This window comes from Centruroides sculpturatus, unplaced genomic scaffold (genome assembly GCF_000671375.1).
Source record: "Centruroides sculpturatus isolate CEXI.00-Female unplaced genomic scaffold, Cexi_2.0 scaffold7, whole genome shotgun sequence".
NCBI classification, from domain to species: Eukaryota; Metazoa; Arthropoda; class Arachnida; order Scorpiones; family Buthidae; genus Centruroides; species Centruroides sculpturatus.
In genome coordinates, this window is record NW_019384510.1 from 1,010,653 (window position 1) to 1,035,557 (window position 24,905).

Consider the following 24,905-nt stretch of genomic DNA (forward strand, 5'->3'; position numbering starts at 1 on the left):
TAAATTTGTTTCAAACTTAAACAAATAAAATATATTTTATATCCAGAAACATGTAATATTTAATAAAATATACAATAACATTTAAATTATACTAATAAAGATTTTAAAAATTTAATTAAATTGCAATAAATAAGTTGTGTAACATTAAATCAGAAAATTTTACCACTAATCACACAATTCAACAAAACATTTTCTAAAAACAGATTGCAAGTTTATTGATATTTAAAATTTTTTAATATTTTTTTTATTTATGAGATATTTCAGTTATATCGACAATAAATTTATAACAATTATATGACAGTATTTTAATATATAAGCAAATGTTCTTCATAATCATATATTATATTCAAATAGTTAGTCTGTATATAAAACATTATACATGACAATGTGTTATGACAATGTTTTGTATTAGTAATGTTTTCTACCTTAATGTCTTTTAATCAACAACACTGTGGCAATGTGTTGCCACTGGTTAAAATTTTTCTGTTTAGTTTGTAAATTCTGTCCTTTCCTATCTTCTACCTCTTTGTCCTTTCTTTAATTCTTTGCCAGATTTATGGAAGGGAGTGACCCAAGGGGTCAAACCAAAGTGAAAAGGGAAAACCTGGTTCTTGCCCTACATTAAAGTGGAAGGAGTGAAAATAAGCAGAAAAAAATGTGTGTTTGTTAACATTTTTGTGTGTGTCAAAAACAAAATTCAATTAAGCAAAGAAATTCAGTTTTGTCAAATATATATAAATGCAGGACATTTGGAAAAGAAAAAAAGTGAACAAAAAGTAAAAAATCCTTATCACCCAAGTTACACATGTGTCTCTGCTAAAATATAAGAGAAAGTTTAAAACTCAAACCCTGTTTATTTTCTCGACAACATATTTTTGTGTTGTTCTCCTTTTTTTCAATTTTATCTATTGTATAAATTCTTCTCTTCCTTTATTCTATTTTGTAATTTAAGTTTGTAAGAACCAATGCTGAAGAATTTGTTGGAATATCAAATTTGTGAACCATATAACTTAGGATTGATAAATACATTCAGTATTAGTCTGAGTATTTGGTGTTCTATTTATATAGCCACAAATTCTCATCACACATTTTCATCATCTATCACAAGTTTTTGAAGTATACTCACTATTATGTTTAATTCTTAATATTTCCTATCATGGCATCCTCATCATACAAATAAAAATAATTCAAAAAATAAACTAATATATATTTAATTGCCGTATTCTATACATATACACAATATGGCAAATATTTTGAGAAATTGAAGAACTTTTCAAAAAATTGAAATACTTTTATTTGAAATATCACTCTGCTCTGATAATTGTTATTTATCTTGCCAGTTTACACATTGACATGACAGTTGCAATGCAGTGATGTCATGTAATGCATATTTGTAAGACATGGAAAATTAATGAAGTATGGCATAAAAATGTAAAACATTGATCCTCTTTATAAAATGAAAAATGAAGAGCTGAGGTACCATAACAGCAATGTGAAACAATGCTAAATTTGTTGTCTAATAATATTTAATGATTCAACAAAAAGAAAGATAGATATATACATATACTGTATATTTTATTTATTTGCCATATTATATATCCAATATGGCAAATATATATATATATACAGGTAACCCCTGTATAACACGGGAGTTACGTTCCAAAAATTTGCTGTGTTATGCGAATCCATGTTATATGAAACAAAGAACTAGTGCGAAAAGGGGGTTACTTCCAAAAATTAAAAAACATGCTGTTAAATCCTTATTTAAATCAGATTTATTATTAATTTTTGAATAGGTAAAATACTTATTTATTATTTAAGTAAATATTTTATCAGAGGATTATTCATCCTATATGATGATCTCAACATGAGCATCATCAACTGGTAACAGTTTTTAGGTAACTATTAACGTTCGTTAATAGCGGTCGCTCTGCAATGGAAGTGCGCTGCTGTTTGTAGGCATTTAGGAACGACGGTGAAAGAAAGATGGCAGCACCCGCACTATCAATAGTATCATGATGGAGGAATCTGTAATTCTAAAATGAGCTTTTAGAGGCAAAAGAAGGGTCCCAATTGTAAAATTTAACCATTAAATGGAATATTTGTTGAAAGAGCATTCAAAGTAGCCACGAAAGCAATTAGAATGCTCGCGCAAAGTTAAAAAGTATAAAAGAATGCACCCTTTATTACATTTAAGGTATAAAAGAATGCACCCTTTATTACATTTAAGGTATAAAAGAATGCACCCTTTATTACATTTCATGTTGTACAAAGGTTTTACCCAATTCCCAAGCCATGTTAGAGTGAACCCGTGCTATAAATGTATTGTGTTATACGGGGTTGTTCCCAATTCTCGAACCGTGTTAGCGTGAATCTGTGCTATAGAAGTGCCATGTTATACGCGGGTTACCTGTATATAAATCAAAATCAAACATATGATGCTAAATCTAGAAAATAGTTTACAAGACTTAACATATGTACAGAAAAGTTCTTCCGATGGAAAATGGCCCTCTGAATAAAGTATCATAGAGAAGAGAATCACCAGCACTTTTGGTATAACATAAGAAGTAAAAAATGGCTACTAGATCATAATGTCACCTTACTCTGTTCAGACAAAAGTAAAAACATGCTTATGAAACATGACACACAAAATACATATATATTCCAGAAACAGAATGTGAACAAGCATTCCAGTATTCAAATTTCCTAATGAAGATCTTCAGAGTAAGTCAAAAACATTAGGAAGATAGTTTTGATACAGCTGGACTATTTTGACAGTTTAGTGAAAATTTGTGTACAGAACATTTTGTAGTTTGAAAATGTTTTTGGTTTATAAAATAAACTGAAAATATTTATTAAACCCTATTGCTGGAAAAAGATTAAGATAAACAAATACCATATTTACTCGCGTATAAGATGATCTCGCATATAGGACAATATGTGACTTTAAAGATCAATATGAAGAAAATTAGATTTATTAATACAATTCTAAGTTTATTTCGTTTAATCACAAATAAAATATCAGATGCACGCATTTTTCCACAAAAATTATTGGCATTTTAATGAAAAATCTTGTAAAATCAACAACATAATTTGTTCATGTAAAGCTGGACAATTAGGAACCTTTTTTGCCAATTTTTAACAGTCAAATTCACTCTTCGTCAATTACATTTATGAGTTTCTCCAAATTCTGATTTCCAAATAATCATGTGAGAATAGATTAAAATTTCAATCAGGTTCTTTACATTAGGTTCTAATTACATAATATGCTGTAATTAGAGTAATCTAATTACAGCATATTATTTTATTTATATAAATGTAGTTTTTTAAAACTCTTTTTGCTCTGTGAGCACTAAGAGGGCTTTTTTTATTTAGCAAGCCCACAATGGGACAGTCAGGTGGTAAAAAATGGATCACCACCTGAAAATTTTCTGGGGTTTTGATCTTCGGTCCACAAGAGCAATAAGCTTTGTCCGCTCAGTCATTTACTCGAAGTCTAAAACTTCTGCACACACAAACATTTTTAAAGAAATGTATGCTTAATATGCTTACTATGTGGCACACAGACTCAAAAATGTTTGCCATCCCTGTCCTATTGCAATTTATCTTTACTCTTGACAATACACAAGAATGATTCAAACAACCCAGATAAAATACTTTTGTTTTTAAACACAAGAGGGTGAGCATCCGGTAAAAAATGCGAGTAAACAGTTCACAAAAATTATTGCAAAAACACAAAGAATCCTTTGCTCAACACGTATAGGACGACCTAGGTCTTTGAAACAGTGAAAAATGAATAAAAACCTTGTCTCATATGAGAGTAAATATGGTATATGCTAAAGCCAAAATTAAATACAGTTACGTTTATTACAACACTGTATTTAATATACATCTTTTAAATAATATGAAACAAAAATTAACACCAGTTGAATTGACTTGATAGTAGAAAAAGGTATGATTTTAAAAAAGGTGCTTTTCAGTTAGCAGAGCACCAGTCAATTGATGCAATCTAAATAGCTCTCATATCTGAAATTTCAATTATACAAAAGAATAAGTGTTTAAAATGAGTAAGGAACCTTTACTGTTTCTCACTGTTTCTAATAATAGGATAAATTAATTATGAAAGGTTCATTGTAAATTTAACACACATTCTATTTCTACATGATTCTTGATAAAACTATTAGCATATTTATATGCTGCTATCACTGTAGGAATGAAAATTTAATTACTTCTAGTACATTTTATGTTGCAATTATTTATTAACTTTTTTCTTATTTATATATAGGTTTTTAAAATTTTTATTACTATATTTTTTTAATTTGTCATAATACCGACCATGCGATGTCATCATTCACACATCATAAATCTAACTGGATTATGTAAAGTACTTTTACGCACAGGTGATAAGTGTCTTTACTTAGCTTAGTTTGCTTATATGATGAGTGTGTTTAGCAAGTATTTGTTTTTTCAAGTAGATTTATTAATATTAATCGAAAATGGATTTTACACTTTGGAGCTGCCCAACGACAGAGGAGAAGCAATTTCTTTATTTCAACAAAATGAATTTTGTATAAAGAAAGATTCTGCACAAAAAATCACGAAATGTATTTGTATTTTTGTTCATCAGATACTCCAAAAGGGAGCTGTCATGTCATATACATACATGTTGCGACAAGAAAGGTATTAGAACCAACAATTGGTTTGTAGATTCATGTATTTCCTTTTTGAATGCCATTCATTTTAGAGATGCCACGAATATTCGGCTACTATTCGGTATTCGGCTACTTTTTTTAATATTCGGTATTCAGCTGAATGTTGCATACTATTCGGCCGAATACCGAATACCGAATACCAAATCATGAAAAAAAAACATATTACTCAAAAACGTATTTATTTTAATGACAAAATATTNATCACAAAATCCATAACACACACACACAAAATATATATTTTACCAATTAAAATAAATGTAAACTAACCCATCAAATTTATTAATAGGATAAATTTAAGTAAATATTGTGTTTGTCGCGTTGACAGACTAAGCCAAATTTATAATAAAAAATTTCTTAATTTTTGAAGTTTTATAATTAAACTGCTTGAGAAAATAATTTCAAATGCCACTGCATTGTATCATGTATTGCCATCATCAACACCCAGGTATGATCTTGGCTCTTGTTCCAATTGTCATTATGAAACTAGATTGATCATAAAACACTTCCAGTAAAAACTGATGTTAGAGTAAAATTATTCAGATTTATGGATTAATCAAAATTTTATTTTTGCTACATTCTAAAACTTCCAATTTGGCATTTGTCATTTTTACCTCGAGCAGCTCAATTATCATCATCATCATTTCAACACATTTACAAATAAACTCTTATTGAACATACTCTGTAAGAGTGAAGTATTATTATAAATTTTTATATAAATGCATTTAAATAAAAATAAGAAAATTATTAAGTATTTAATATAATCTTGAAAATTTATCTAAATACTTCTCTTGAATGACTTTTATTCTTAACTTTCTAAAAATAATTAATCATAACAGTGAAATATCCATTTATAAAATATATCAACAGAAAATTCAGTTTAAAAATTTTAAAGTTTTATCATTAAAAACTGCAAACACGTTTTCAATACAAATTCCCGCATTTAAAAATGCAAAATTATCATTTTCCACTCTGTAAACAAACTACTTTCTTGTGAACTGATTAACACACAATTTTTCATGAATAGATTTTTTTTTAATTACAAATTTTTTTTTATCGATATAAACAATTTTTCAAACTTTGTAACTTAAGAAAATGTATTCAATTTACAATACAGTGGATTCCACTTAACTGGGACACATTGGGACTAATCCATTTTGGCCCAATTAAGCAGCTGCCCCAATTAAACAAACTAATAATAAATTGTACAATAAAATATGTAATACATAGGTAAAGAAATAAGTAAGTAAAAAATAATTAGGTGCATATTTTAATGCTTTATTAAACCAAAATACAGAAAATATTTGTACTGTAAATTTGCCAGACTCACGACAATAGATAACTGATTCGCATAATGCTAGTGTTGCCAAATATTAGTAGTAACGTAAACAAGGGTTGACCATTTGATTCGTTCCTGATCGAACAATTTTTCCTTTCTTTCTTTTTAGTTAGAACATGTTCTAAGTAAAAAGGGAGAAAGAAAAAGGTTTGTCCAAAAGTCATTTTACGGTCTTCCTTTAAGCACAGTTTCCTTTACTTGGAGATTGGCCACTTCAGCGGGAGTGTCTGTAGAATCTGCCAGCTCGATGCTGGTCTCAACAATCAGATGGCTGCTGTCTAAATCTAGACGTAATTATGCACACAATACTTTCCAAGGAAACTCTAGCTGTCTTCCAACTCAGTCGAGACACCTCCAAAAATTGTCCGGTGATCTTTGTCCCTTTGCTTTTAAAGGGATCATCTGGTCCAATCCAGAACAGGGTCAGTAACTCACATTCAGGTCTGACTCAGATAAAATCCCTGTGTGATACATCCTGCTATGCTGACCCCCTCTGGAAAAACCAAACTGCCCGAGCAAGACAAAATCACTTTGTCACTGCCAATTGTTAGGCCTACTCGACATTAGTGTACATAGTGCCTACATATTTTCGAAAGATTACTAAAATATATCAAAAATTGCTAAATTCCTTTTCTGCTACTGTCCCAATTAAGCAATTAAATTATGTATTAATTTATTAGTTGGTTTCCGTTCTTTGAGATTTGGCCCAATAAAGTGGCTGCCCCGATTCACCGTTGTCCCAATTAATTAAATTAAGCGAAATCCACTGTATCATAATTTAGCATAATAAAATTACAAAGAAAATAACACTATGTTTATAAAAACCATTTATTTAGCTTGTCCAACTATGAAATAAGTCACAATAATGTATGAAAACAGTTACATATAATCAGAAACAGGCCTAATTAACAGGTTTATAAATTTGTTTCAAACTTAAACAAATAAAATATATTTTATATCCAGAAACATGTAATATTTAATAAAATATACAATAACATTTAAATTATACTAATAAAGATTTTAAAAATTTAATTAAATTGCAATAAATAAGTTGTGTAACATTAAATCAGAAAATTTTACCACTAATCACACAATTCAACAAAACATTTTCTAAAAACAGATTGCAAGTTTATTGATATTTAAAATTTTTTAATATTTTTTTTATTTATGAGATATTTCAGTTATATCGACAATAAATTTATAACAATTATATGACAGTATTTTAATATATAAGCAAATGTTCTTCATAATCATATATTATATTCAAATAGTTAGTCTGTATATAAAACATTATACATGACAATGTGTTATGACAATGTTTTGTATTAGTAATGTTTTCTACCTTAATGTCTTTTAATCAACAACACTGTGGCAATGTGTTGCCACTGGTTAAAATTTTTCTGTTTAGTTTGTAAATTCTGTCCTTTCCTATCTTCTACCTCTTTGTCCTTTCTTTAATTCTTTGCCAGATTTATGGAAGGGAGTGACCCAAGGGGTCAAACCAAAGTGAAAAGGGAAAACCTGGTTCTTGCCCTACATTAAAGTGGAAGGAGTGAAAATAAGCAGAAAAAAATGTGTGTTTGTTAACATTTTTGTGTGTGTCAAAAACAAAATTCAATTAAGCAAAGAAATTCAGTTTTGTCAAATATATATAAATGCAGGACATTTGGAAAAGAAAAAAAGTGAACAAAAAGTAAAAAATCCTTATCACCCAAGTTACACATGTGTCTCTGCTAAAATATAAGAGAAAGTTTAAAACTCAAACCCTGTTTATTTTCTCGACAACATATTTTTGTGTTGTTCTCCTTTTTTTCAATTTTATCTATTGTATAAATTCTTCTCTTCCTTTATTCTATTTTGTAATTTAAGTTTGTAAGAACCAATGCTGAAGAATTTGTTGGAATATCAAATTTGTGAACCATATAACTTAGGATTGATAAATACATTCAGTATTAGTCTGAGTATTTGGTGTTCTATTTATATAGCCACAAATTCTCATCACACATTTTCATCATCTATCACAAGTTTTTGAAGTATACTCACTATTATGTTTAATTCTTAATATTTCCTATCATGGCATCCTCATCATACAAATAAAAATAATTCAAAAAATAAACTAATATATATTTAATTGCCGTATTCTATACATATACACAATATGGCAAATATTTTGAGAAATTGAAGAACTTTTCAAAAAATTGAAATACTTTTATTTGAAATATCACTCTGCTCTGATAATTGTTATTTATCTTGCCAGTTTACACATTGACATGACAGTTGCAATGCAGTGATGTCATGTAATGCATATTTGTAAGACATGGAAAATTAATGAAGTATGGCATAAAAATGTAAAACATTGATCCTCTTTATAAAATGAAAAATGAAGAGCTGAGGTACCATAACAGCAATGTGAAACAATGCTAAATTTGTTGTCTAATAATATTTAATGATTCAACAAAAAGAAAGATAGATATATACATATACTGTATATTTTATTTATTTGCCATATTATATATCCAATATGGCAAATATATATATATATACAGGTAACCCCTGTATAACACGGGAGTTACGTTCCAAAAATTTGCTGTGTTATGCGAATCCATGTTATATGAAACAAAGAACTAGTGCGAAAAGGGGGTTACTTCCAAAAATTAAAAAACATGCTGTTAAATCCTTATTTAAATCAGATTTATTATTAATTTTTGAATAGGTAAAATACTTATTTATTATTTAAGTAAATATTTTATCAGAGGATTATTCATCCTATATGATGATCTCAACATGAGCATCATCAACTGGTAACAGTTTTTAGGTAACTATTAACGTTCGTTAATAGCGGTCGCTCTGCAATGGAAGTGCGCTGCTGTTTGTAGGCATTTAGGAACGACGGTGAAAGAAAGATGGCAGCACCCGCACTATCAATAGTATCATGATGGAGGAATCTGTAATTCTAAAATGAGCTTTTAGAGGCAAAAGAAGGGTCCCAATTGTAAAATTTAACCATTAAATGGAATATTTGTTGAAAGAGCATTCAAAGTAGCCACGAAAGCAATTAGAATGCTCGCGCAAAGTTAAAAAGTATAAAAGAATGCACCCTTTATTACATTTAAGGTATAAAAGAATGCACCCTTTATTACATTTAAGGTATAAAAGAATGCACCCTTTATTACATTTCATGTTGTACAAAGGTTTTACCCAATTCCCAAGCCATGTTAGAGTGAACCCGTGCTATAAATGTATTGTGTTATACGGGGTTGTTCCCAATTCTCGAACCGTGTTAGCGTGAATCTGTGCTATAGAAGTGCCATGTTATACGCGGGTTACCTGTATATAAATCAAAATCAAACATATGATGCTAAATCTAGAAAATAGTTTACAAGACTTAACATATGTACAGAAAAGTTCTTCCGATGGAAAATGGCCCTCTGAATAAAGTATCATAGAGAAGAGAATCACCAGCACTTTTGGTATAACATAAGAAGTAAAAAATGGCTACTAGATCATAATGTCACCTTACTCTGTTCAGACAAAAGTAAAAACATGCTTATGAAACATGACACACAAAATACATATATATTCCAGAAACAGAATGTGAACAAGCATTCCAGTATTCAAATTTCCTAATGAAGATCTTCAGAGTAAGTCAAAAACATTAGGAAGATAGTTTTGATACAGCTGGACTATTTTGACAGTTTAGTGAAAATTTGTGTACAGAACATTTTGTAGTTTGAAAATGTTTTTGGTTTATAAAATAAACTGAAAATATTTATTAAACCCTATTGCTGGAAAAAGATTAAGATAAACAAATACCATATTTACTCGCGTATAAGATGATCTCGCATATAGGACAATATGTGACTTTAAAGATCAATATGAAGAAAATTAGATTTATTAATACAATTCTAAGTTTATTTCGTTTAATCACAAATAAAATATCAGATGCACGCATTTTTCCACAAAAATTATTGGCATTTTAATGAAAAATCTTGTAAAATCAACAACATAATTTGTTCATGTAAAGCTGGACAATTAGGAACCTTTTTTGCCAATTTTTAACAGTCAAATTCACTCTTCGTCAATTACATTTATGAGTTTCTCCAAATTCTGATTTCCAAATAATCATGTGAGAATAGATTAAAATTTCAATCAGGTTCTTTACATTAGGTTCTAATTACATAATATGCTGTAATTAGAGTAATCTAATTACAGCATATTATTTTATTTATATAAATGTAGTTTTTTAAAACTCTTTTTGCTCTGTGAGCACTAAGAGGGCTTTTTTTATTTAGCAAGCCCACAATGGGACAGTCAGGTGGTAAAAAATGGATCACCACCTGAAAATTTTCTGGGGTTTTGATCTTCGGTCCACAAGAGCAATAAGCTTTGTCCGCTCAGTCATTTACTCGAAGTCTAAAACTTCTGCACACACAAACATTTTTAAAGAAATGTATGCTTAATATGCTTACTATGTGGCACACAGACTCAAAAATGTTTGCCATCCCTGTCCTATTGCAATTTATCTTTACTCTTGACAATACACAAGAATGATTCAAACAACCCAGATAAAATACTTTTGTTTTTAAACACAAGAGGGTGAGCATCCGGTAAAAAATGCGAGTAAACAGTTCACAAAAATTATTGCAAAAACACAAAGAATCCTTTGCTCAACACGTATAGGACGACCTAGGTCTTTGAAACAGTGAAAAATGAATAAAAACCTTGTCTCATATGAGAGTAAATATGGTATATGCTAAAGCCAAAATTAAATACAGTTACGTTTATTACAACACTGTATTTAATATACATCTTTTAAATAATATGAAACAAAAATTAACACCAGTTGAATTGACTTGATAGTAGAAAAAGGTATGATTTTAAAAAAGGTGCTTTTCAGTTAGCAGAGCACCAGTCAATTGATGCAATCTAAATAGCTCTCATATCTGAAATTTCAATTATACAAAAGAATAAGTGTTTAAAATGAGTAAGGAACCTTTACTGTTTCTCACTGTTTCTAATAATAGGATAAATTAATTATGAAAGGTTCATTGTAAATTTAACACACATTCTATTTCTACATGATTCTTGATAAAACTATTAGCATATTTATATGCTGCTATCACTGTAGGAATGAAAATTTAATTACTTCTAGTACATTTTATGTTGCAATTATTTATTAACTTTTTTCTTATTTATATATAGGTTTTTAAAATTTTTATTACTATATTTTTTTAATTTGTCATAATACCGACCATGCGATGTCATCATTCACACATCATAAATCTAACTGGATTATGTAAAGTACTTTTACGCACAGGTGATAAGTGTCTTTACTTAGCTTAGTTTGCTTATATGATGAGTGTGTTTAGCAAGTATTTGTTTTTTCAAGTAGATTTATTAATATTAATCGAAAATGGATTTTACACTTTGGAGCTGCCCAACGACAGAGGAGAAGCAATTTCTTTATTTCAACAAAATGAATTTTGTATAAAGAAAGATTCTGCACAAAAAATCACGAAATGTATTTGTATTTTTGTTCATCAGATACTCCAAAAGGGAGCTGTCATGTCATATACATACATGTTGCGACAAGAAAGGTATTAGAACCAACAATTGGTTTGTAGATTCATGTATTTCCTTTTTGAATGCCATTCATTTTAGAGATGCCACGAATATTCGGCTACTATTCGGTATTCGGCTACTTTTTTTAATATTCGGTATTCAGCTGAATGTTGCATACTATTCGGCCGAATACCGAATACCAAATCATGAAAAAAAAACATATTACTCAAAAACGTATTTATTTTAATGACAAAATATTACATTTAATACTTAAAATCTATCAGTGGTAAGTCATGATAAAGGAAACCACTTTTTCAGCATTTGTTGATAGCAAACGGTTGCACTTTTCCTCAAACTATACCTGCTTCTGAAAATAGCCTCTAATTATATACACTACTGCCAGGAGACGATAGATAAATCTTAGCGAATTCTGTCAGGCTTGGATACTGTTTTGCGTTTGCTGACCACCACTTGTAAAGGTCTGCCATCCGATGTAGGCAAACAGTTTTCATATAAAGTGATACAAACAGTGATATTTTTTAGTAATAAGGACTATTAGTAACACAATTTGATGTAACAATGAACAAATAATGCATGTCATGACATGATCTACTCGCAAATAAAACAAATGCGCCCGCAGTGTCACTACCACACCCACCGCAATGAGACAGGTCGTAACCTGTCATTTGCGAAATGTACACATATTTTGCCGAATATGTACACATATTTTGCGAAATGTACACATATATTCTGCTACGCTGTTGGCGCTTCGGCCAACAGCATAGCAGAATATTCGATATTCAGCAAAATCACTATTCGTGGCATCACTATTCATTTCATATATTTATGGTCGTTGGAATTAACATCCTGTGATTTCTGTCAAATGCAACTAGGAGTTAATCCAAGTATGACAGTTGAGTAGAACAATTATATGCAAGAGATATGCACCTATTCTCTAATAAATTGTCCTAATTTAAAGATTGGTGGTGTAAATAAAATCATAGAAATTGATGAAACTATATGTATGTGCAGAAAGCTAAATGTTGGCTGCATTTTTCTGCAACAGTGGGTATTTGGTGGTATATGTAGGAAATTAAAAGAATGTTTTCTAGTGTCTGTGCCAAACCATTCAGCTAAAACTTTAATGAAGGAAATAAAAAATAATAATCAGGAAGGAACTACCATTTATTCAGATTGTTGGAAAACTTACAAACATCAGGAATTACAAAAAACTGGTTTTGAACATTTTCAAGTAAATCATAAATACAATTTTGTGGACCCCAACACAGGGTGCCAAATGCAAAATATAGAGAGGTATGAGACAGCTTCAAATGGAGAAGCAAAGTACACCATGGTACTTCTCATCACCATTTGCAGTCGTACCTAATAAAATTTATGTCGTAAAGACAATATGTCAAACAGGAAACTTTTACATCTATGCTACATAACATATCAAAATTTATGCCTCCCGTATGATACAATTTTTAACAACTTCAGCATATGTTTTGTAAATATTTTGTTTGATAAAAAATTCTTCTTTGTAATTAAATAAATTATATTTAGAATAATCATTATGTAAAAAATAAAAAATAAAAGTTTGCTTTAGCTAAANAAAGTTTTATCATTAAAAACTGCAAACACGTTTTCAATACAAATTCCCGCATTTAAAAATGCAAAATTATCATTTTCCACTCTGTAAACAAACTACTTTCTTGTGAACTGATTAACACACAATTTTTCATGAATAGATTTTTTTTTAATTACAAATTTTTTTTTATCGATATAAACAATTTTTCAAACTTTGTAACTTAAGAAAATGTATTCAATTTACAATACAGTGGATTCCACTTAACTGGGACACATTGGGACTAATCCATTTTGGCCCAATTAAGCAGCTGCCCCAATTAAACAAACTAATAATAAATTGTACAATAAAATATGTAATACATAGGTAAAGAAATAAGTAAGTAAAAAATAATTAGGTGCATATTTTAATGCTTTATTAAACCAAAATACAGAAAATATTTGTACTGTAAATTTGCCAGACTCACGACAATAGATAACTGATTCGCATAATGCTAGTGTTGCCAAATATTAGTAGTAACGTAAACAAGGGTTGACCATTTGATTCGTTCCTGATCGAACAATTTTTCCTTTCTTTCTTTTTAGTTAGAACATGTTCTAAGTAAAAAGGGAGAAAGAAAAAGGTTTGTCCAAAAGTCATTTTACGGTCTTCCTTTAAGCACAGTTTCCTTTACTTGGAGATTGGCCACTTCAGCGGGAGTGTCTGTAGAATCTGCCAGCTCGATGCTGGTCTCAACAATCAGATGGCTGCTGTCTAAATCTAGACGTAATTATGCACACAATACTTTCCAAGGAAACTCTAGCTGTCTTCCAACTCAGTCGAGACACCTCCAAAAATTGTCCGGTGATCTTTGTCCCTTTGCTTTTAAAGGGATCATCTGGTCCAATCCAGAACAGGGTCAGTAACTCACATTCAGGTCTGACTCAGATAAAATCCCTGTGTGATACATCCTGCTATGCTGACCCCCTCTGGAAAAACCAAACTGCCCGAGCAAGACAAAATCACTTTGTCACTGCCAATTGTTAGGCCTACTCGACATTAGTGTACATAGTGCCTACATATTTTCGAAAGATTACTAAAATATATCAAAAATTGCTAAATTCCTTTTCTGCTACTGTCCCAATTAAGCAATTAAATTATGTATTAATTTATTAGTTGGTTTCCGTTCTTTGAGATTTGGCCCAATAAAGTGGCTGCCCCGATTCACCGTTGTCCCAATTAATTAAATTAAGCGAAATCCACTGTATCATAATTTAGCATAATAAAATTACAAAGAAAATAACACTATGTTTATAAAAACCATTTATTTAGCTTGTCCAACTATGAAATAAGTCACAATAATGTATGAAAACAGTTACATATAATCAGAAACAGGCCTAATTAACAGGTTTATAAATTTGTTTCAAACTTAAACAAATAAAATATATTTTATATCCAGAAACATGTAATATTTAATAAAATATACAATAACATTTAAATTATACTAATAAAGATTTTAAAAATTTAATTAAATTGCAATAAATAAGTTGTGTAACATTAAATCAGAAAATTTTACCACTAATCACACAATTCAACAAAACATTTTCTAAAAACAGATTGCAAGTTTATTGATATTTAAAATTTTTTAATATTTTTTTTATTTATGAGATATTTCAGTTATATCGACAATAAATTTATAACAATTATATGACAGTATTTTAATATATAAGCAAATGTTCTTCATAATCATATATTATATTCAAATAGTTAGTCTGTATATAAAACATTATACATGACAATGTGTTATGACAATGTTTTGTATTAGTAATGTTTTCTACCTTAATGTCTTTTAATCAACAACACTGTGGCAATGTGTTGCCACTGGTTAAAATTTTTCTGTTTAGTTTGTAAATTCTGTCCTTTCCTATCTTCTACCTCTTTGTCCTTTCTTTAATTCTTTGCCAGATTTATGGAAGGGAGTGACCCAAGGGGTCAAACCAAAGTGAAAAGGGAAAACCTGGTTCTTGCCCTACATTAAAGTGGAAGGAGTGAAAATAAGCAGAAAAAAATGTGTGTTTGTTAACATTTTTGTGTGTGTCAAAAACAAAATTCAATTAAGCAAAGAAATTCAGTTTTGTCAAATATATATAAATGCAGGACATTTGGAAAAGAAAAAAAGTGAACAAAAAGTAAAAAATCCTTATCACCCAAGTTACACATGTGTCTCTGCTAAAATATAAGAGAAAGTTTAAAACTCAAACCCTGTTTATTTTCTCGACAACATATTTTTGTGTTGTTCTCCTTTTTTTCAATTTTATCTATTGTATAAATTCTTCTCTTCCTTTATTCTATTTTGTAATTTAAGTTTGTAAGAACCAATGCTGAAGAATTTGTTGGAATATCAAATTTGTGAACCATATAACTTAGGATTGATAAATACATTCAGTATTAGTCTGAGTATTTGGTGTTCTATTTATATAGCCACAAATTCTCATCACACATTTTCATCATCTATCACAAGTTTTTGAAGTATACTCACTATTATGTTTAATTCTTAATATTTCCTATCATGGCATCCTCATCATACAAATAAAAATAATTCAAAAAATAAACTAATATATATTTAATTGCCGTATTCTATACATATACACAATATGGCAAATATTTTGAGAAATTGAAGAACTTTTCAAAAAATTGAAATACTTTTATTTGAAATATCACTCTGCTCTGATAATTGTTATTTATCTTGCCAGTTTACACATTGACATGACAGTTGCAATGCAGTGATGTCATGTAATGCATATTTGTAAGACATGGAAAATTAATGAAGTATGGCATAAAAATGTAAAACATTGATCCTCTTTATAAAATGAAAAATGAAGAGCTGAGGTACCATAACAGCAATGTGAAACAATGCTAAATTTGTTGTCTAATAATATTTAATGATTCAACAAAAAGAAAGATAGATATATACATATACTGTATATTTTATTTATTTGCCATATTATATATCCAATATGGCAAATATATATATATATACAGGTAACCCCTGTATAACACGGGAGTTACGTTCCAAAAATTTGCTGTGTTATGCGAATCCATGTTATATGAAACAAAGAACTAGTGCGAAAAGGGGGTTACTTCCAAAAATTAAAAAACATGCTGTTAAATCCTTATTTAAATCAGATTTATTATTAATTTTTGAATAGGTAAAATACTTATTTATTATTTAAGTAAATATTTTATCAGAGGATTATTCATCCTATATGATGATCTCAACATGAGCATCATCAACTGGTAACAGTTTTTAGGTAACTATTAACGTTCGTTAATAGCGGTCGCTCTGCAATGGAAGTGCGCTGCTGTTTGTAGGCATTTAGGAACGACGGTGAAAGAAAGATGGCAGCACCCGCACTATCAATAGTATCATGATGGAGGAATCTGTAATTCTAAAATGAGCTTTTAGAGGCAAAAGAAGGGTCCCAATTGTAAAATTTAACCATTAAATGGAATATTTGTTGAAAGAGCATTCAAAGTAGCCACGAAAGCAATTAGAATGCTCGCGCAAAGTTAAAAAGTATAAAAGAATGCACCCTTTATTACATTTAAGGTATAAAAGAATGCACCCTTTATTACATTTAAGGTATAAAAGAATGCACCCTTTATTACATTTCATGTTGTACAAAGGTTTTACCCAATTCCCAAGCCATGTTAGAGTGAACCCGTGCTATAAATGTATTGTGTTATACGGGGTTGTTCCCAATTCTCGAACCGTGTTAGCGTGAATCTGTGCTATAGAAGTGCCATGTTATACGCGGGTTACCTGTATATAAATCAAAATCAAACATATGATGCTAAATCTAGAAAATAGTTTACAAGACTTAACATATGTACAGAAAAGTTCTTCCGATGGAAAATGGCCCTCTGAATAAAGTATCATAGAGAAGAGAATCACCAGCACTTTTGGTATAACATAAGAAGTAAAAAATGGCTACTAGATCATAATGTCACCTTACTCTGTTCAGACAAAAGTAAAAACATGCTTATGAAACATGACACACAAAATACATATATATTCCAGAAACAGAATGTGAACAAGCATTCCAGTATTCAAATTTCCTAATGAAGATCTTCAGAGTAAGTCAAAAACATTAGGAAGATAGTTTTGATACAGCTGGACTATTTTGACAGTTTAGTGAAAATTTGTGTACAGAACATTTTGTAGTTTGAAAATGTTTTTGGTTTATAAAATAAACTGAAAATATTTATTAAACCCTATTGCTGGAAAAAGATTAAGATAAACAAATACCATATTTACTCGCGTATAAGATGATCTCGCATATAGGACAATATGTGACTTTAAAGATCAATATGAAGAAAATTAGATTTATTAATACAATTCTAAGTTTATTTCGTTTAATCACAAATAAAATATCAGATGCACGCATTTTTCCACAAAAATTATTGGCATTTTAATGAAAAATCTTGTAAAATCAACAACATAATTTGTTCATGTAAAGCTGGACAATTAGGAACCTTTTTTGCCAATTTTTAACAGTCAAATTCACTCTTCGTCAATTACATTTATGAGTTTCTCCAAATTCTGATTTCCAAATAATCATGTGAGAATAGATTAAAATTTCAATCAGGTTCTTTACATTAGGTTCTAATTACATAATATGCTGTAATTAGAGTAATCTAATTACAGCATATTATTTTATTTATATAAATGTAGTTTTTTAAAACTCTTTTTGCTCTGTGAGCACTAAGAGGGCTTTTTTTATTTAGCAAGCCCACAATGGGACAGTCAGGTGGTAAAAAATGGATCACCACCCGAAAATTTTCTGGGGTTTTGATCTTCGGTCCACAAGAGCAATAAGCTTTGTCCGCTCAGTCATTTACTCGAAGTCTAAAACTTCTGCACACACAAACATTTTTAAAGAAATGTATGCTTAATATGCTTACTATGTGGCACACAGACTCAAAAATGTTTGCCATCCCTGTCCTATTGCAATTTATCTTTACTCTTGACAATACACAAGAATGATTCAAACAACCCAGATAAAATACTTTTGTTTTTAAACACAAGAGGGTGAGCATCCGGTAAAAAATGCGAGTAAACAGTTCACAAAAATTATTGCAAAAACACAAAGAATCCTTTGCTCAACACGTATAGGACGACCTAGGTCTTTGAAACAGTGAAAAATGAATAAAAACCTTGTCTCATATGAGAGTAAATATGGTATATGCTAAAGCCAAAATTAAATACAGTTACGTTTATTACAACACTGTATTTAATATACATCTTTTAAATAATATGAAACAAAAATTAACACCAGTTGAATTGACTTGATAGTAGAAAAAGGTATGATTTTAAAAAAGGTGCTTTTCAGTTAGCAGAGCACCAGTCAATTGATGCAATCTAAATAGCTCTCATATCTGAAATTTCAATTATACAAAAGAATAAGTGTTTAAAATGAGTAAGGAACCTTTACTGTTTCTCACTGTTTCTAATAATAGGATAAATTAATTATGAAAGGTTCATTGTAAATTTAACACACATTCTATTTCTACATGATTCTTGATAAAACTATTAGCATATTTATATGCTGCTATCACTGTAGGAATGAAAATTTAATTACTTCTAGTACATTTTATGTTGCAATTATTTATTAACTTTTTTCTTATTTATATATAGGTTTTTAAAATTTTTATTACTATATTTTTTTAATTTGTCATAATACCGACCATGCGATGTCATCATTCACACATCATAAATCTAACTGGATTATGTAAAGTACTTTTACGCACAGGTGATAAGTGTCTTTACTTAGCTTAGTTTGCTTATATGATGAGTGTGTTTAGCAAGTATTTGTTTTTTCAAGTAGATTTATTAATATTAATCGAAAATGGATTTTACACTTTGGAGCTGCCCAACGACAGAGGAGAAGCAATTTCTTTATTTCAACAAAATGAATTTTGTATAAAGAAAGATTCTGCACAAAAAATCACGAAATGTATTTGTATTTTTGTTCATCAGATACTCCAAAAGGGAGCTGTCATGTCATATACATACATGTTGCGACAAGAAAGGTATTAGAACCAACAATTGGTTTGTAGATTCATGTATTTCCTTTTTGAATGCCATTCATTTTAGAGATGCCACGAATATTCGGCTACTATTCGGTATTCGGCTACTTTTTTTAATATTCGGTATTCAGCTGAATGTTGCATACTATTCGGCCGAATACCGAATACCGAATACCAAATCATGAAAAAAAAACATATTACTCAAAAACGTATTTATTTTAATGACAAAATATTACATTTAATACTTAAAATCTATCAGTGGTAAGTCATGATAAAGGAAACCACTTTTTCAGCATTTGTTGATAGCAAACGGTTGCACTTTTCCTCAAACTATACCTGCTTCTGAAAATAGCCTCTAATTATATACACTACTGCCAGGAGACGATAGATAAATCTTAGCGAATTCTGTCAGGCTTGGATACTGTTTTGCGTTTGCTGACCACCACTTGTAAAGGTCTGCCATCCGATGTAGGCAAACAGTTTTCATATAAAGTGATACAAACAGTGATATTTTTTAGTAATAAGGACTATTAGTAACACAATTTGATGTAACAATGAACAAATAATGCATGTCATGACATGATCTACTCGCAAATAAAACAAATGCGCCCGCAGTGTCACTACCACACCCACCGCAATGAGACAGGTCGTAACCTGTCATTTGCGAAATGTACACATATTTTGCCGAATATGTACACATATTTTGCGAAATGTACACATATATTCTGCTACGCTGTTGGCGCTTCGGCCAACAGCATAGCAGAATATTCGATATTCAGCAAAATCACTATTCGTGGCATCACTATTCATTTCATATATTTATGGTCGTTGGAATTAACATCCTGTGATTTCTGTCAAATGCAACTAGGAGTTAATCCAAGTATGACAGTTGAGTAGAACAATTATATGCAAGAGATATGCACCTATTCTCTAATAAATTGTCCTAATTTAAAGATTGGTGGTGTAAATAAAATCATAGAAATTGATGAAACTATATGTATGTGCAGAAAGCTAAATGTTGGCTGCATTTTTCTGCAACAGTGGGTATTTGGTGGTATATGTAGGAAATTAAAAGAATGTTTTCTAGTGTCTGTGCCAAACCATTCAGCTAAAACTTTAATGAAGGAAATAAAAAATAATAATCAGGAAGGAACTACCATTTATTCAGATTGTTGGAAAACTTACAAACATCAGGAATTACAAAAAACTGGTTTTGAACATTTTCAAGTAAATCATAAATACAATTTTGTGGACCCCAACACAGGGTGCCAAATGCAAAATATAGAGAGGTATGAGACAGCTTCAAATGGAGAAGCAAAGTACACCATGGTACTTCTCATCACCATTTGCAGTCGTACCTAATAAAATTTATGTCGTAAAGACAATATGTCAAACAGGAAACTTTTACATCTATGCTACATAACATATCAAAATTTATGCCTCCCGTATGATACAATTTTTAACAACTTCAGCATATGTTTTGTAAATATTTTGTTTGATAAAAAATTCTTCTTTGTAATTAAATAAATTATATTTAGAATAATCATTATGTAAAAAATAAAAAATAAAAGTTTGCTTTAGCTAAAAAAAGAACAATTTTCTTTACTAATTTTCAATCAATAGTCGATTATTGTTTACCTGTCTGGGCCATGGCTGCCCCTTATCTGATTCAAAAAATACAATCTGAATTAAATAAAGTTTATTTTCTGATACACAAATTCTGCAATTTACCAATTACAAACAACCACGATGTGGCAAGAGTTCGCCTTGGTCTTCCAAATCTTTCTGATCGCTTAAAATATTTTGACCGCATTCTCTGTTTTAAATACTTCAATGGTCTAATCTTCAATTACTGGCTAGGTCTCCGCATCCCTACTGTAAGAACTCGTAATACATCATGCTTCTTCATCCCTTTTTTCCGCCTTTCTCTTTCCCAAAGATCTTTTTTTTACCGTATAGCATCTCACATACAGCCTGTTGAACCTTATCTATATCGTGATTTTAATTTTTTTAAAAATAAATGTAAATCTATTTTATATAATATATAATGTATCTGTTGTCTTACTTAATTTATAATTTTTTTTATTATGTCTGTTATATCTTTTATATTTTGTAATCATTTTATTGGGGATCATTTTTTTTCTTTGTTATTGGGGGGTGGAATACAATCGTCTCTGACATTTCCAATTAAATGTAAATAAATAAATAAATAGTAGCCAACTGACTAATGCTTTGCTAACCAAAAAATACAAAAAAAAAAAATTTTTTTTAAGTTTATGAATTTTGATGGTTAATATTTTGTGATTACTCCTTTAGCCTTGATAAAAGACTAAATTTATCTTAGAAGTGAATAAATCTCCTTATCACACATTTCTGGGTTAATTTCCTTCTACCTATCTTTAATAACCTCTGCCAGTGACTGCTTATCAGTTGGATTTTTTTCTATTAAAACATCTTTTTTAACTCCCACTTTGCAAGGGCTATTTTACACTAAAATGTTTTTCTGTATCAGAATAGCTTTAACACATTGGACTCAATGGCAAGGAGCATTATTGTCTTGAAACAAAAAGTCACCTGAATCTCCAAAGTGATTATCCAATGTTGGAATCAGAAGTGTCACAAGGATGTCCAAATACATAGCAGCATTTATCATCTATGCATTATACACAATTCTCATGATCCTGCAGATAAAATACATGTTCATTTTGTTAAATATTGTGATAATTTGATTAAATGTAAACAATCTGCATTAAATTTTCCACATGGTCTGCACCAGACAAATAAATCATAATCACTGCCTGATCCAAAGTTTCCTGGATTTATTACTAAAAAGCACTTTTTTCCAGTCATAAATGGACCAATCTTTGTGTTGTTTGGCCCAAGTTAAACATTTTTATCAATGAGTATGAGTGAGTAGAGGTTTTGCTTTGCTTTGTTGAATGAATAACCTTTTTTATTTAATCTATTTCTCACTGTGTAAAAACTTACATTAATTCCTTAGGTTTTTCATTCCAAATTTATTTATTTTGAAATGTTTATATTTTCACTAATTGTTTATCCTGTTTTTTTAATGTAACTCAAGGACAACCATAATGATGGTAATTTTTTAAATGTTCCTGTCAGTCTATTTCTTCCAAACATCCGATACTGAACTACAGGCACATGAAATCAATGCTGCAACATCCTTTTGCAATTAGTCTTAATTTAAACAAATTATTCAGTATTTTGCATCTTCAGACAACTCACATTCAAGAGCCATTTTCATTCATTACAATGTGCAAACTTATGCCAATGATATAATACAAACAAGCTTTCAACCAATATCATTTAATTGTCCACATTTTTTGTGTCTAGTAAGTAATTTATATAAATACACACATTTCTTATGTGTGTATTTATATTAATTTGTCAAAAATTATATACTTTTTTCCAATTGCATGGAACTAAAACATAAAATATATTTTTTCCAACACCACCTATAAATTGGTGTCAATGGTGATAGTTTACTAAAGGAATTGTATTTAATTTCGGCTCTAGTATATAATTATTTATTTTTAATCTTAATTTCAGAAGGGGGTTTTACACCAACTAAATTTAATGGTAAAAGTATCAAATACTTCTTGTAAGGATTATAAATAGAAAAATTCATTATAGCTGTCCCTTGATAATCCGACAGGTATGGGACCAAAGGGTGTCGGATTACCAAAAGTGTTTGGATTACTGAAAGTGATTACATATTTGGCATTGTTTTGCTAGCAGTAGCCTACAATATTCTCTACTCCAACTGTTTGAACAGAACTGCTCACGAAAACACACGAAATGTGTCATCGTGTAAGAATTGGGTGGGGAGATTCACATCGCGATATGCTTCTGTGCAAGCAGACACATAACAGAGACAGGAGGTGTGTCGGACTACTGAGCATGTCGGATTACAAAACGTCGGACTATCAAGGGACAGCTATATATCATAAAGTTCTTAGAGGTTCCTCATCCCTTTATCACTAAATGGTAATCCATTTATTCCTACAGAAAGTACACTCATTGAACAACATATTTCTAAACCTTCATACTGTAATAGACAACTTTTACAACTTTTAATTCCCAAAATTATCTATTATTATTAAAGTTTATGTACCACATCCTAAGTGAGTTTGCCTCTTTATTCATCTTAAACATTGTTTAAATTCTTTAAAAATTCACAAATGTTTTCAAGTCATTCTTTGAAGATATTTTACTTAATTATCATCACCTGGCATTCTTTATCACTGTCTTACTACAATAGATCCTCAAATTTTATTTTTTAAATTAAAACAACACACAGGCTTTCCCAATCACAGTCTTTCCTCCAATTTGGTCTTTTATTTTGATTCCAATATGTGCACTGACAAAAAATTTATATACAGTCGACCTCCCTATAACACTGTTGATAATTCTGTTTTATATGAATTCCATGTTGTACGAGTCACTTAGATTTTACAAATACGTGTGCCAGGCTGTGAACGGCTCACGTATTTGTAAAATATTGCACCCGAAATGCATAGTAAATAAGTAAATAAAGAATACGAAGATAAGCTTTTGTCTCTGATTAAATGCAGTCCAGGCAAAAAAACGACGGTTATTTCTGTGGAATTAACCCATAATGTTTCATCAATTTTTTGAGGAACTATTTTCTTTGAAAAATTGACCTTTTAAAACAATATAAAGAAAACCGCACCATTGATATAATACATATCTATTACTTACAGTACAAAATTTGTATTTAAAAAAAAATGATATAACTAATTATTTGCAGATATCATCATTAGTACATAAAATTTTAAAACAATTCATTTCTTTTTCATTTAATGATATAAACAAATTGTATATTAATCAAATAATACAGCCATATTATTGTCAGGCTAGAATATAGCTAACTATTAAGATACTAAGTAATTTACACTAAACGATAGGCAGTTAAGCCACCACCTTGCATTATACGTAATCATTAGAAAACAAAGATGCAAATTTAGATTACATTCTGAGCCAATCTTTCTTCTAGAATATTCTAAATTTACTTCTAATGTTTTAATTTAACACAAAATGGCAGCTTAACTGTCTATCTCTAGTCCAAATTACTTAGTAACTTAATAATAAATTAGTTGTATTAGAGCCCAACAAGATTTTTGTCACATCATTTGATTATTAACAAATATTAAGCTTGGTTTTATTGTCTATTAATAAAATACTTTTGCATTTTTTATTGAAAAATATTATTCAAATAAACTAATATAAACAAATATAAACGTCTGTAAGCTTGACAGTTATATTAATGCCAAACAATTGCCAGATTAGATTGTGTTAATATAGTCCAACAATCATTCAGCTTCAAAATAAAATAATTTCAAAAATCTAAATGTACTTCTTTATATAAATATTTTTTAGAGAAGTTTTTATATTTCACAGCAGCATTCTTATTTATAAAATTAAATTAACACCAAATATAAATTAATTATGATTGAAATTATTAACAAATTCATTTAAGAAGAAAAATAAAAGCTGGCAAAGTCATCATCTATACAGTAATTTAAAAATTTAATTATTTCACAAATGTCTAGAGTAAAACTCTGTTAAGAGAAAGGGATTGAATAGGCAATTTCCTTGA

At 29.6% G+C, this 24,905-nt stretch overlaps 1 protein-coding gene across 2 annotated transcripts in view; it reads right to left on the reverse strand.

Annotated features, from left to right (window-relative positions):
• LOC111622377 (serine/threonine-protein kinase WNK1-like) overlaps nt 1-24,905 on the reverse strand; it is a 132,256-nt gene that overhangs the window by 39,877 nt on the left and 67,474 nt on the right. The window lies entirely within an intron of this gene.